This window comes from Opisthocomus hoazin, chromosome 14 (genome assembly GCF_030867145.1).
Source record: "Opisthocomus hoazin isolate bOpiHoa1 chromosome 14, bOpiHoa1.hap1, whole genome shotgun sequence".
NCBI lineage: Eukaryota > Metazoa > Chordata > Aves > Opisthocomiformes > Opisthocomidae > Opisthocomus > Opisthocomus hoazin.
In genome coordinates this window covers 7,831,962-7,845,912 of record NC_134427.1, presented here as the reverse complement: position 1 = coordinate 7,845,912, position 13,951 = coordinate 7,831,962, and the positions used below count along the sequence as shown (strand labels likewise).

The following is a 13,951-nucleotide window of genomic DNA, read 5'->3' as shown; positions in this document are numbered from 1 at the left end:
AGTCCAGGCAACAGCACTTGCAAAATGCTAGTGCTTGCCAAGCAGGGGGACTCCACCAAGCAATATAGCCAACTTCAGCTAAGCTTAGGACAGTAAAAAGAAACTAATTAAAAAACTCTTGTCCTCCTACCCCACTGTTATCTATTTAAGAGTTAACATAAAAGATCAGGTATTTGCATTAAGTTCCCAGGACTTTTATTCCACTTAAAAAGCTGGAAAGTACCTCGGCAATGGTGACTAAAGCATCCACAATGCTTTGGGAACCCAGCAACAACCTCTTTCTGACTTCCAGGTGCTGAACAGGCTTCAGCCGGTTTACTATATCCAAAAAAACAATGCTGGCAATTAAGCACTGGCCATTTTAACAAAGCAGCTCACATTTTAGACAGATGGGATGCCAGCCATAAGGCTACATGCAGTTAAAAGGACAGACATTTTTCAAGAGCTGCTTTCTATAGGGGGGAAATAATGTGTGAGCCACGCAAGTGAGAAGATAAGGACACACTTTCCCGTGAAAGAAACCCTCCTCTGTCATCTACCACACAGCCTGGCAACCCCGCACCCGGAGATGAGCAGAGAGGTGTGAGTAGCTAGTAGACAATCACAGAGCGTGCTGCATCAGTGTGACTTTCACCTCAAAGGACTTGAAGGTATTGCCCATCCTTTGATGCTCACGTATACCCTGAAACTCCTCTTCTGTCAGCCGATGGGCGTTCCACTACGAGAAGGTGCCCAGGTGCTACCTTGCTGACCCTGGCCAGCTATGCCAGTATTGATGGGAGCACACAGCTGAACTGCAAAAGTGGGGATAGGAGTACACAGCACAAGAAGGGAAAAGCCTTCAAAAAAGCGCTATGGGGTTTGTATTGAAGGTGAAAATGATATAACTGGCCTGTGAAAATGTCTGAGAGCACGGAAGGAATATTCCCTTCTGTCTTGGGATGAAAAGCTAACATCTTTACAACCACCACCAGTCTGAAAAGTGTAAAGCCAAATTTCAGTTCAGGTCAGACAGAAATGCCATTTAATTTTGACTGTATAAAAAAAAAAAAAACCCCAAACACCAAACCCGAAAACTATGGGTTTTTTATTGTTTTAAACAGATCAGGTCCTTTTAACCCATGCTTCATCTGGTACATCAATCAAATTGCCTCCTCAATCAACCACACCTACTGTCACCTGAAGCCTCCAGGTCAGGCTACTGAACTACCACTGGGTATGTGGTTGCCTTGATGTTTGCAAACATTTGTCATCCACTAGTAAAAGACTCCAGCGAGGCTAAAGCACGCTGTGTTCTCAAAATGAGCACTGATCATACAACAATGTTCATTTCAAAACAGCAGAGTTATCTGATCGCTTCTGCTCTTCCATTTCCTCTGTGGATAATTTTGATTTCATTTCTGAAAGCACACTCTGCCCCATTAATATATCTAAAACTGCAACAAAACACAAAGCTGCAAACTGTTGCAGGATTCAGTATTCAGCAGAAGCAGAGAGCAGTGTTTTGTTGATATTCATTTTACAAGCACTGCCCATGTCATGAGCATTTTACAGATGCTTGAAATCCCCTAATGCAGCTTCTGCTTTTGTCATACGATAAGATGACCTGTAAGGCAAACAGAGACCTCCTCCATCTCAGCAGATGCAGTTATCTTATTTCCACTCTTGCCATTCGTATTTTCTTATTAACATGGCAAGCTCCACACCCGTCCCAATCACAAAGAGCAGGACGAGACCTCCCTCAGGCAGGACACGACCGTTTCCAAGGAAGCCTTGCCACACGCACAGATCCTAAGTAGCAGGTCGAGCTGTAACCGCAAGCTTCGCAGCAGCGGTTGACAAGACAGATTTCTCAACAGTGACAAAGCGCACTCTCGCAGTGGGACGGGAACGCGGCGGTAAGAGCCTTTGCGACCTGATGGCCTTGAGCCAGCTGGGACGCACGCGTTATTGCACTGTCGGAGAAGGTCTCTGCAGCATTTTGGTCTGCCAGGTGGGTTACAGAGCAGGGAAGTATTTTGCAGATGCAAGCAGAGAAGGACTTTGAAAGAACAAGATTAATATGCTTGCATTCAAATTCCATGTAGAGACCAAACACCTCGCCACAGCATGCTGTTCCGTAACACGACGACGGCTAACACTGCAACAGTGTGCTTTCAAGGAGGGAACTTAATAAGTACTTTTAACAAATGCAGTCCAATCTTTGCCCCTTTACCACACCTTGACATTTCAAGAAGGTCACAGACAAGCACATCTTTAATCTAAACACCACCTTCTCTGCATGCTATTCGTAACATTTCAACTTTCTCATGATTTCCCTCATGAGATTAACACAGGTTTCAAGTAATTCACCAAATTGAGAGCAACTGATGCTCTGTGGCTGTGCTAGAAGTTAAGTTATTGTAAACTGCAGGGCAGTGTGGATGCTGACTTCTGTCTGGTAAAGAGAAAATTTCACACAATTTAGTATCAGCAAATCATAAATGTATTTAATTAAGAGTTCGTGAACAGCCCCATTGGAAATGGAGGCAACACACTTCTGTGTAGCACTGAACATGTGCTAATGGTCACAAACTCTTTCTGAGCATGGTTTAGTAACTAGCCTAGAAGTCAAAATTGAAGATGGTATAATAGAAAATGAAGGCAATACGATATTCTGACAACATCACAACAACATTCCTCCCCTCTCGCACCTCGGAAGCTACCACCATTACATTTCAGTCCAAGCACGGCTGGTGATTTATATTTACCGAAGATGAAAACCAAAGACAAGCCCACTCTAAGCCTTTCTCAACTTATGCAAAGACCAGATTTAACCTTCAATCAGACTAGCACAGGAAAGCTCTGTCCATCAGCTGTCAATGCAGCTCAGTTTGTAACTATCTTTCGTTTTCTGCTTTCGTGTTCTATTGATTTGTATTGACCGAAGTCTACGAGTTTCATCTCTTCCTCCGATTGTCCAGTTTTAATATTTGTCACAGAAAAATTCACTAGAACTGGTACAGACAAAGCTTTAGATGTCAGAAACTGATGACATAACAGCATGAAGACAACAAAACTCTGAAAACTTCTGTTAATTCTTTTAGCATTGTTAAAATTTTTCGAGAGTTACAGAATGCTATAAAATAAACTACAATGCAACAGTCAGGCAATTCAAGAAACGAACAGGTAAAAGCAGACGCACACAGAGTGCCAGCAGCATCCATACACAGATATAAGTACAAAGACAATATGCCTTTTTATGCTACTGATTGCATGTGCTACTCAAGTCTGTTTGGCCATCACATTAAATCTAACCATACGGATCAACCTGTGTCAGTATTTACAGAGGACAACAAAAACTCTTGCAGGTTTTTCTTTTTCCCCAGTGCTCAAATCTCAGCTAGGGTTTTCTTTTCTTGGATCAAAAACATTCAAGGCAATTCCAAGTGTTTCTCGGAATAAACTCCTCATTAGCTTCACTAAATTAGGATTATATTCACTTTCTCTCAGCAATTCAGCCACTGAAATTCAAAAAGAAATGTAGCATCAAGTGAGCAGTTACCTCTCCACTGACCACGAGGGGATTTTCAATCACAGATGCACCTCAGTTTGGAAGCCACCACACAGACAACATGATTTCAGGATTTTTGCACCATGGATCTGAACTGAGCTCACATACTCTTAAATTAGTTGCAAAGGCAGTCACTGCACACAGGGAGCTGAAGTTCACGTGTCACCAGGCCATAATAATCGGTCTAGCCAGAGTCTTCTATCCGCATTCAGCAAGTGAAGATCCCTTCGCTCTCTAGATGTGAAAGTGAAGCACAGGACCGAGTGGGGGGAAGTGGTCTGCACTCAACATAAAAATTCAGTTCATACACTGCACTGCTTGTACACTGAATATATAAGCATTTATTTGCAAGTTTTAAAATTTCCAGAGAGCAAGATAATGCTGACAAAGACAAAAAAACCCCCCAAATCCGCTATGCACCTCGCTACTTCTAACGCGTAACATTTCAAGTTATACTTTCCTTAATCTAAAGCTGGGCTCTCCCAAGCAGTAATATGCACCAAAATAACAGCTCCCCAGCCTGAATGAATTCTTTGTTGAGTTATACAAGATTGCTTGTAGGCTTTGCTCTCAACTTCCTACATCTAACCTCAGGAAATTCCCACACCAGCTTAACAATAAATTGAGTTCTTTGTCACAGTTAATGAAAGAACAGCCACAGAGTTAATTCCTGCCTGCCTGGCCCACAGCCAATACAAAGCAAAGAGAAATTTGGGGGCATCAGCATTTAAGCTGGATTTCACACAGTTGCCACCACTGTACATTTAAGCTGAAGTAGCTCAGAGGTTTATTAAAAACGGATCACCTTGGTTGGCTGCAGAGGGTTTCACAGCTTCTGAGTATCTCCACAAAGCACAAGCAGGCAGTTACCTGAATCCCTGCCCCATTTAGCGCTTTAAGAAAACGAAAAGGAGGGGAAAAGCTCCCCAGCAGCCTCAACAAGGCAATATGTAACTTGCTTATGTGGTGGCAGTATCAAGCACTAAACACAAAGTGCCAGGATTGGTGCAAGGCTCAAGAATATTGAAACGCTTTTCCATAAGCAGTAGGGACTAAAGGAGCAAAAGCACTATCCATTGCTTCTCTGCTGGCACACAGGGCTCGGGAGATGCAGATGCCTGACCTACAGGCTTCAACCAGAACACAACAAACATGTATCAAAACCTGCCAGGTGACCTGATGACATACAGGCAGATTTTTAAAAGCCAAGAACAAAAAAGGTTTGGAAAAAACCTGCAGTAGGAAGTAGCACTGTAAATAAACAAGCAGTAAAGTATGTGAAAAGCTCTAATCCATTTGCCTGTTTGAAATATTACTCACTAGATAGTTCAGCTCAAAGCACAGGCTTTGTAGTTTATCCTCCCCAAATGACTCCCAGATAAAATTAGTCAGATGATTTGCAGGATATATTGATTAGAAAGGATTTAGCTAGGGCAACATAAAAAACATCCTGCTTTATCTTTCAGTGAAAATGTAAGAAGAAAGCAAGCCTGCAAGCTATTATCACTGTATATAAATTAAGCTTTATTAATGAATGAATTGATTAACTACATGGAAAGATAGATAAGAGTTAAAATATTGCATTTTCCCCTCAAAAAAAAACCTCAACAGAACTGAGAAAAAAGCAGTACAAATAAAACAAGTCTCCACTGTTTGTTTGGTGATGCCGTGAAAAGCCGGAGTTGAAGACTCAATAGCCGGAAGCCTATTTAGCAGGTATTCTTTATTCGGACGCCAGGCACACCGGGAATCTCTCCTCCAAATGTGCATGCCAAACACCCTGTGTTTTTTCTAAATAAGGGGAACAGGCTGAATTTTCGTCTGAACATTCCTCAAAAACCCTGAGACAAGATGCTGTTTTCTCCTCCAGTTCACAACTGTTTCAGCCTTTACGTATCAAACATCCTCAGCTTCCCTCTATTAAATCCCAGGCAACATGGACTTCCCAAACTTTTACCACTGAGCACTGGTTTCCTTGGGACTAACTTTCAAGAGCTCAAAAGACAAACTATCCCAACTGTGCTATGCACAGACTGACAAAAAAAGTCACGGATTCTTCTCACACAGGGAAACAGAAATGGGCACCCACAACTCCCCAGCTGTGTGGGGGCTCTCCCATGAGCTCCAGCTTTGCAGGAGACCTTCAGAGGAGTCTCCTGGCAGTAGCGCAATGGACAGTCTATTATATCTGTAAGCTAACATGTCTTTCATGTTACAGATTTGTGAGAACCTACGTATGCCTTTATGTACTGTAAAAATCAATATCCACCGAACTGAGCACATTGGATAAAAAAGCACGGTTCCTCATAAAGGGGTCAAGCTTAAACTTACATGTGCATATGACTATACACTCCATAATGCTTCCATAGAAAGAAAAAGAATAACTTACTGGATATGACTTAATACCATATTCCTTACACTGACAAATGCTTGTACTCCCTCAAGCAGTGCCACTGATAGCAAGGAATTCATCAAAATACATGGTAGCTCACAGTCCATGCCTAGTAGCATTTAAAAGTATAATTCTGTGTGGAATGACTGTTACTTGGGTTTCCTCCAAAAGTCCTTGAGCACTGCTGTGCTTCCCAAACCCCCTCGCACTGGACAACTTGGCCTCAGAACAGCTGCAGAGCACACCCAACTCGAAGTGAAAGGAAGGTACGCTGCAGAAGGCCAGCTAGGAAACCCACGTCGTGGGGGGGTCTTAATGCATTTACTCACTTGGTGCTGACTCCACCGACATGGGTTTGCTGCATCTTAATACGCTGGGCAAGATGCACCTTCCCGACAGCAGAACGCACTTCCTTATGGAGAACAGGTAGAGGGAAAAAAGTCTGCTTAACACACTGCTTGTCTAGAAAGCTGCTTTGGTCAAGCCGTGACTTGGGTTAAATCTGCCAAGTAGCTTTAGGTGGAAAAAAAAAAGAGGGGTTCAGCCTGGCTGATAAAAGAGCAGCGGTGTCTGAAGCGCCCTTCTCATGCGCTATCAGCTGGAGCACTTCTCTGCCACGCAGTCTCCTGCCTACACTTGAGCAGACTGGAACTCGCAGCATTGATTGCCCAGGAAGGTGCCACGGCTACACTGCACCACGAGGGAAGTGAGAAGGACAGTTTTCAAATTGTCTTCTCAACGTTGCTTTATTTCCTTAAACATTCAGCTGAGCCCAGGCTGACTCCACATGTCTGCAGTTAGATACTTTCCAGGGAAGCAGGAGAAAGGCATCTAAACTCCCTCAGGCTGAAAAGGGAAATGAGTTCAAATCCACAATCGAGGTTCATCAGCTCATCCAGGAACTAGTGGGAAAAAGTGTGAAGTCCCAGATGTGCTCTTGTTTTATGAATCATGCTTCTCTCGCAATTAACTCATTTCAAGAAGACAAAGATGCTTCAAAGGTTTTTTATTTTTATTTTTGGTTTGAGTTAAAAATATATATTCTTGTCAGCGAGACATCCTGACAAATTTTCTTGTAGATTCAGAGCATACCTATTTTGGTTTTATGTGCTATTTTAGATCAAGCACAGAGCCAAAAAATAAATGCAATTATGTATTCAGCTCTATGCTAAAGTTTCATTTAAAGTCAAAATGGAAAGTATTAACAGACAGTGGCGGAGTAGAGCAGTAAAGTGGCAGATTAAAAGAGCCATGAATTCTGTTTAGTGGGCACATTGCTATGCTTTGCTGTTGTCTCGCAGCCCTTCCTAAAATGCCCAGCATCGGCAAGAAAGTTCTCATGAGAACAAACCAATTTCTTGATTGTCATGTTGCACTTCTGAGAAGACAAAGATAAAAGCTTGTTTTTACCATATCTGAGGAACAAAAACAGAAACTGAAGACCGGTAGCGCAATCGCCTCAAGCCCACTTTATAGTGACTTCTGTGACCCCATTGCTTCAGCAGCACGTATAGAAGGGCAAAACCAAACCCAGGAGTCACCTTGCAGGAGAAGAACTGTAAAAACATGAGATCTGCTTTCTATTTTCAGCAGGAGATGGACTCACTATTTTTTACACAATGCCTGTTGTCCTTCCTCTATTTGAATTTAATGATACCTTGAGGAGGAACCAAATGTAACCTCAGGTTCAGTCTCACCCCCAGGTCGAATTGTTTCCCAGGAAGTCCGGTTAAAGTTACAAAGTTTGATTTCAAATTCAGCTGAAAAAAAAAAAAAAATTACTTAAACTAACCTCTGATGCTGTTAACAAGCCATATTCTGGGCTATGAATTCCCAGACTCTGGGCTGTGATTGATTATGGAAAGGCTCTAATGCCCATACAGACAAAAGTTCTCCTGATGTTGGTGGGAATACTTGTGCAAGTAAAGCAAGCATGATGTACGTCATCCTTCAACAAAACAACCCAATTTCTGTTGTTTTATGTTCAAAGCCATTGTTTTACAAAAAATAAATGTTCTAGCCTTCAAAAAAACAACAAAAACCCCACATATCCATTGATTCCTACTTCAGGAGCACTGACATTAAAATCTCCATCTTAATCTGCGATAGTGCTGTTTGTTAAAATTTTGTGAGTTTGGGTCAGTCAGTTGCTTGTAAAATTTTAAAAGCTTATTGCAGACTTTCTGCATGTTCAGCAATTAAACTTCTACATTGCACCTGGCAGTTTCCCACCTTGCATTCATAAAACAGATCCGGTTTTATGGAAGCACAGCATGTGGTGTGTAATTACTTCCGAGAAGTCAAGTCAAGCAGTTGGTCTCTTTTACAGTCCAATAACTTTCAATACTAAAATCACTTTAAAGAAATAATTTAAATGAAATTAAAGAACCAATCTGAGCTTTCTATGACTTGAATTTTTTTAAATTGCTGTAGCTGTTCAAAAGCAACCTGTGCTCCTTCCATTGTGGCATGTCAGACTGGAAGCACTACCCATTTCCTTTGCCAAGCATTTCATTTAACCTTCTACCCATACGGCACTAAAGCCATATTCATACATTTATTGAAGGTAACAGAAAATTTAATTTTAATAGCAACTTTGCATTGAAACCATCTTCGCACCCCTGGGAAGCTGGTCAGCTGCACTGTGCAGAGACAGAGGTCATGTTCACAAGGTCTGGAATGAAGTATTCTGCCGGACATACCAGCTGCTGTTCTGGGGGCAAGATTTCAGAAACAGGGTGCAAAAACCACATCCATGAGAGTATTCACATATTCCCTTAATGCCGCCAAGAATTTGAGTGTGCATAATCATATATGTTACTATCAGTGGGGATAATTAAGGGGATTTGGAAGGCTTCTTTGGATGTCCCGTTAGCACTGTTGTCCTCTGAGTCCGTCAGATTCCTTTTAGTCACTGCAAGAGCTAGTAAAGCACGCCGTAACTGTTGTAACGCTTTGACACGCATCCCTAACGGTTTCCCTACATAGCTTTCCTACTCAGGCTAGAAAACACATTAGGCCTAAAAAAACTGAAGTATGCAATCTCCCAGCTTGCGCAAGATGTTACCTTCTCTAACTGAAAATCGCCTTACATTGTAATTGTTTCTAACCTCCCCTTTTTGCACATACTTACGCATGTGTATGCACACACGTACACTCTGTACGATGCCTCATTTCTTTTTCTTGCTCTCCTCTGAAGCCCCTTGACTCACTCACATGAACACACTGCTACTCTCTCATTGCTTGTCAAATTAAAAAAAAAAAATGACAAAGCTAAGTCACTGACGCACGGAGGCTCCTCAATACATTGCTGCAACTCAATCCATCATTAATATTCACGAGATGCATCAACTACTCTGTGTAACCACATTGTCTCACCAACTGTCTCTGTTGGTCTCCCACTCCCTCGCTTTTCTCCATACTCCCTCCTTTTGTCCACCAAAATTTCTTTGTTCTTTTCCTTCTTTTAGCAGGGATAGTTACTTACTGCACCCATGTAGAACATGCTAAAACCCATTCTGGGCACTCTTACCAGTTTTGCAAAACTAATTCTCTTCTTTGCCTTTGAAAAATTGGAAAAACATAACACATAAAATATATTCCATCACAGTGAATGGAGTTAAAACCAGAACACTTCTTACTTCGCAAATATTATCTGAATGAGTTTCTTTTTAATCCTATGGAGAACACTACAGAACTGAACAAAATTTCAATAGATTAAAAATTGAATTCACTATGTGAAAAAACCAGAAACACACATATGACTGAAAATTCTTAGGATAAATCCTCAGATAAAGGCTTCAGTGGAACTTACTGTGGATGTAAGTCATCCAGCCTAACCCCAAACTCCCACACAGACAAACTCAGCAGAGCTCTCACGGACTTCGCAGAAACATGGAACAGTGACGGCCAATCCCGGAGACTAAGCATGGTTTTTGCAACCAGTAGGCAAAGGCTCAGTCGCGTGGCTTGATGAGCTACCACGCACCAGTCAAACTGCAGTACCAGTGTAGAAGCTCAGCTGCTGGTACCATGGACTTCTCTTGGCGCAGGACTAAAGAAGGTGTAAACTCATTCATATTAACTTGTATTTGCTATGGGCTAACAGTTCATACATGAACAGCCAATGTGGCTAAGTTGAGACAAGATAACTCAAAAGTACATCCAACTCTATGCTCAAGATAAAATATGAGCAGCACTGACATGGTGAGTTAGCTCTGGGTATTATCAGCATTCACTTACTTGAAATACATTAACAGCTCTTTTCTGCTTTATATATTATGAAGACTTCAATCCAGATTATGAATTATGAGCCTAATTCTGTTCCCAGTAATGTTAGTGGCAGACAAATGTGCCTCTACAGTTAATATATTCTTTTCAACGTCACTAACTTCTTAGTGAATATCAAGTTCTGCTGTCACTACAAAACATTTCATGTTATTCTACAAAATTATTTAGTATCTCAGAGAAAAAAGAAATGTGTACTAAGAGAACAATCACATCTCTTCTTATGAACCTAATGTGGAACATCACTCTGATGTCACTCCTTTCACCATTTCATTTAATTTGCACCCATATTTTGCTCCAGTCATGGAGCACATCGTGGCCCACCTAACAACAGGAGGCAGACTATTGCAGGGGATATCTCAGGAGCGACCTCACTTTCTGCAAAATGAACCAAACCAAACAAAAACCAAACAACAAAAAACCCAAACCAAAATGAAACCCTGGTTGTTCTTTAAAAGCAAATTCTGGATGGGTCCATCTGTTTGTCTTGATCAGTTATCCCCTCCCGGTTACTACAAACTTCATTTTAAAAGCATTCAGTTTTAGTCCTGAGTACACTCACAATTTAAGGAGAAAAAAAAAAAATCCAGATAACTCAGTATCACAGATCAAGGGAAATAATCCTGTCAGAGTAAGAAAAACCACAAAGCATTCAGGGATTTGATGAGCATGAGAAATCAATCGTGCACCAAGTCAATTGCTGCGGTTTAAGTCCTTCTCTTCTGATTTATTGCCATCATTGTCACCAATTTGCATAGCTAATAGAACAAAACACCCTCTTAAAGTCTTAATCATGAATTAAAAAGTAATATACTGTTACATCTCTTTCTGCTCATCAGAAAAGCGCACACATTAATGTTTAATGTCAGTCTTATTATAGGGATGGTACCGGATTGGAAAGCGGCACTTTAAACTGCTACGTGACATCACCACCAATTTGGTACTGTAACAGCTGCAAATCAAGAAACAGTCAACAAATCCTCCAAGCTAAAATGGGTTGTAAACATGACTATTACGAGAACAACAAGGGTGAGCTGTATTTCTGAGAGCAGAGCAATTTTCTTTTCAGTGTGGCAAGTACTGGTAGAACGGCAATATTCTTCGAACTTATTTCTGAGCTTTGCCAATTTTTTGTTAGCAGCGAGATGATTTTTCATACTTTCAGTGTACTGAAGATGAGTGGGTAGTTTGCTGCTCAGTAAAGTGATTTCTTTGACAGGTACTTACATCATTCGCAAAAACACCATAAATATGCACAACTGTTTAAAAACAGTGGAGAAACAATGAAAGCCTTGCCTCAAAGAGCCAGAGAACAATCTGTTACAAGAGCAACGGTTCAGACACAAAGCATATGTGCAAGAGGAGAGATGGAGAGGGAACTCGCAGAGACCAGCACTGAACTGCTACCTCTGAGCAGTAGGCTCTGCACAAAAACGTGAACGGCCTTGGAAGAAAAACTTCCGAAAGAGAAGATCCAATTGCACATTGACTTCAGGAAGCGTGTTGGGAGGACGTGCTCAGAAAGAACCTAGGAAAGAGAAGCAGGAAAAATCATTCTCCATTTTTCACGGAGAACAAAAATGGTCAAAGTAAAACACCAGGCAGGACTGGCTACTAGCCCTATCTACAGGCCAGTGGGCTGGATCAGGCTCTGGATCAAGCCGGTACGGTTCTAAGAAATTCAGTTCCATCCACCTTAAAGACAGTAATTTCTCTTGAGGATAAGACCCAATCCATCCCGTACACCGTGTATGAGATCCTCAGGTCACAGACTGCTGGACCCCAGTTTACACAGGGGCTACAGAGATAACTATGTCCTCGTGCCCCTCCTTCCTAGATGAGCAGCTTTCTCCATGATCCCTGCTTGCAAGTACTGTTTTCTTCCACCCTCCTCCCTTCTTGGTTACTTCTATCCCCTCTTTGCTTGGGGCACAGCAGCACCCAGACTTAGCCGTACAATAAAGCAGCTCGCTTACCTGCAGGGCCAAGGCAAAAAACATCAGATATGACTGTTTGAATATAAAGAACCATAGAGCTGAGCTCTCAGGACCAAATGCTGAAGCCTCAGAACCAGGGTTTACCCCCAAATTCCCCATATATTGTGGGTGGGTTTGGTCTTTTTTGGGTTTTTTTTTTTGTTTTTTGGGCTTTTTTTTTTAGCTTTGTCAAAAGAGCTGTGGCTCTTTGACTAACAGACACAGTTCTTGGATTTCACCAGGCTTTCAGAGGATAAAGCATGGTGACAGCCTGATCATGAGAGACTCTCAGCCTTCCAGCGGTGACCCAGGCTCAGCTGCAGGGTGACCTAGGCTTACAGCTGAGAGACTGTGGCATTTGGCTGCCCTGCAGCTGAAGACCCGGCCTTGTGATCATCCTTACTGAAACCTATTCAGGTCAGGAGGATTGCTTATGTGGTTAACTGACATCGGTCATGACTTGTGAGACTGAATCTTTCACTTGCTAAATTAGGAAGACATCATGGGTGCTCTGTCATTAAGCAGCTTAACAGGTGTTGCTTCCTTTACTGTTGTTCAAATAATGAAGAATTAAAGTTTGCTAAGAAGCTTCTCCTTCCAAAAGAGCCTATATATAGATGAAAGATGTGATCTGCTACATATCTCCGTGTTAAAAATAACTGCAATATTAAAAATTAAAATTCTCCTACAAAGAATTGTCATTATTAACAGTTCTAATGCCAAGTTAAAAATTATACTCAATCAGCACAGAACAACATTTGGAAACTCATTTAAAAATGAATGAGACAAAGATTAGCTACTATAAAATATAGTATCACTTGTATGAAGTGAAGACTATCTGCCCAGAAAAAAAAAACAACCATTTGCCATTACTGACATAGCTAACACGCTGCAGCTGAAACCAGAGTGTGGCATGGATTTTTCAAAAGCAAATCAGCTTCAAGTCAATTCCCAAGACAAATATCTTTTCCCTAGAGAAATCCAGGATGCGGGTTTTGTTTTGTATGGTTATTGACAGAGGTTGTTTAAATATAACCCCCAAAACATTCCAGGAAATGATAGATAAATGTTGATTAAGAGATTAGCTTCCAACCAGAAAAAGGTTCTTGCATCTCACATTTCCTATAAAAACATTTAAAAATCGTTAATCAACAAACTGGACAGTAATATCATCTGAATAATTTTGTTAAAATAATTAATCGTGTTGGTATACGGATACCAGTTGAGTTTCAGGGCTTTTTTCCTTAATGGACACCCACTCATCTAACACTGCACATTTGTTACACAGCCCACGTTTCCCCAAAACCTTTCAAAAAAGTAAATTTCCAGGCAGGAGAGCATATGCATATTAAGAAAAAAAATTCCCATAATTAAAGATACATCACAACCACATTTACTAGGCTTCTCATAAGCTGAGATACACAGCTATATGAACATGCACATGTGTACAACAGCACTGGGGGATTTTGTCTCCCTCTTTCCCCTCCCTTTCTTTCATCCCTTGTCACTACAGGCCACTACAGAGGAGACGGGTGACACCAGAATGCAATTGCTACACACATGTCAGTGGTCCCTTCACTCCATCAGCTTTAGGAGCAGCTGAACAGGCCAGATGCCTGGGTCTAGTTCTTTACTGCATACTGCTCCTAATGTCTCACAACAGGGAATTTCCTTCAAAATTTTAATAGAAAATCCCCTCTTGAAACTAATTTGACAGAGTGGAATCTAAATTGCACTCCGCTT

The 13,951-nt window shown here is 41.4% G+C and overlaps 1 protein-coding gene across 3 annotated transcripts in view; it reads right to left on the bottom strand.

Moving 5' to 3' along the window:
* Positions 1-13,951, bottom strand: part of FGF13 (fibroblast growth factor 13) — a 256,442-nt gene that overhangs the window by 163,644 nt on the left and 78,847 nt on the right. The window lies entirely within an intron of this gene.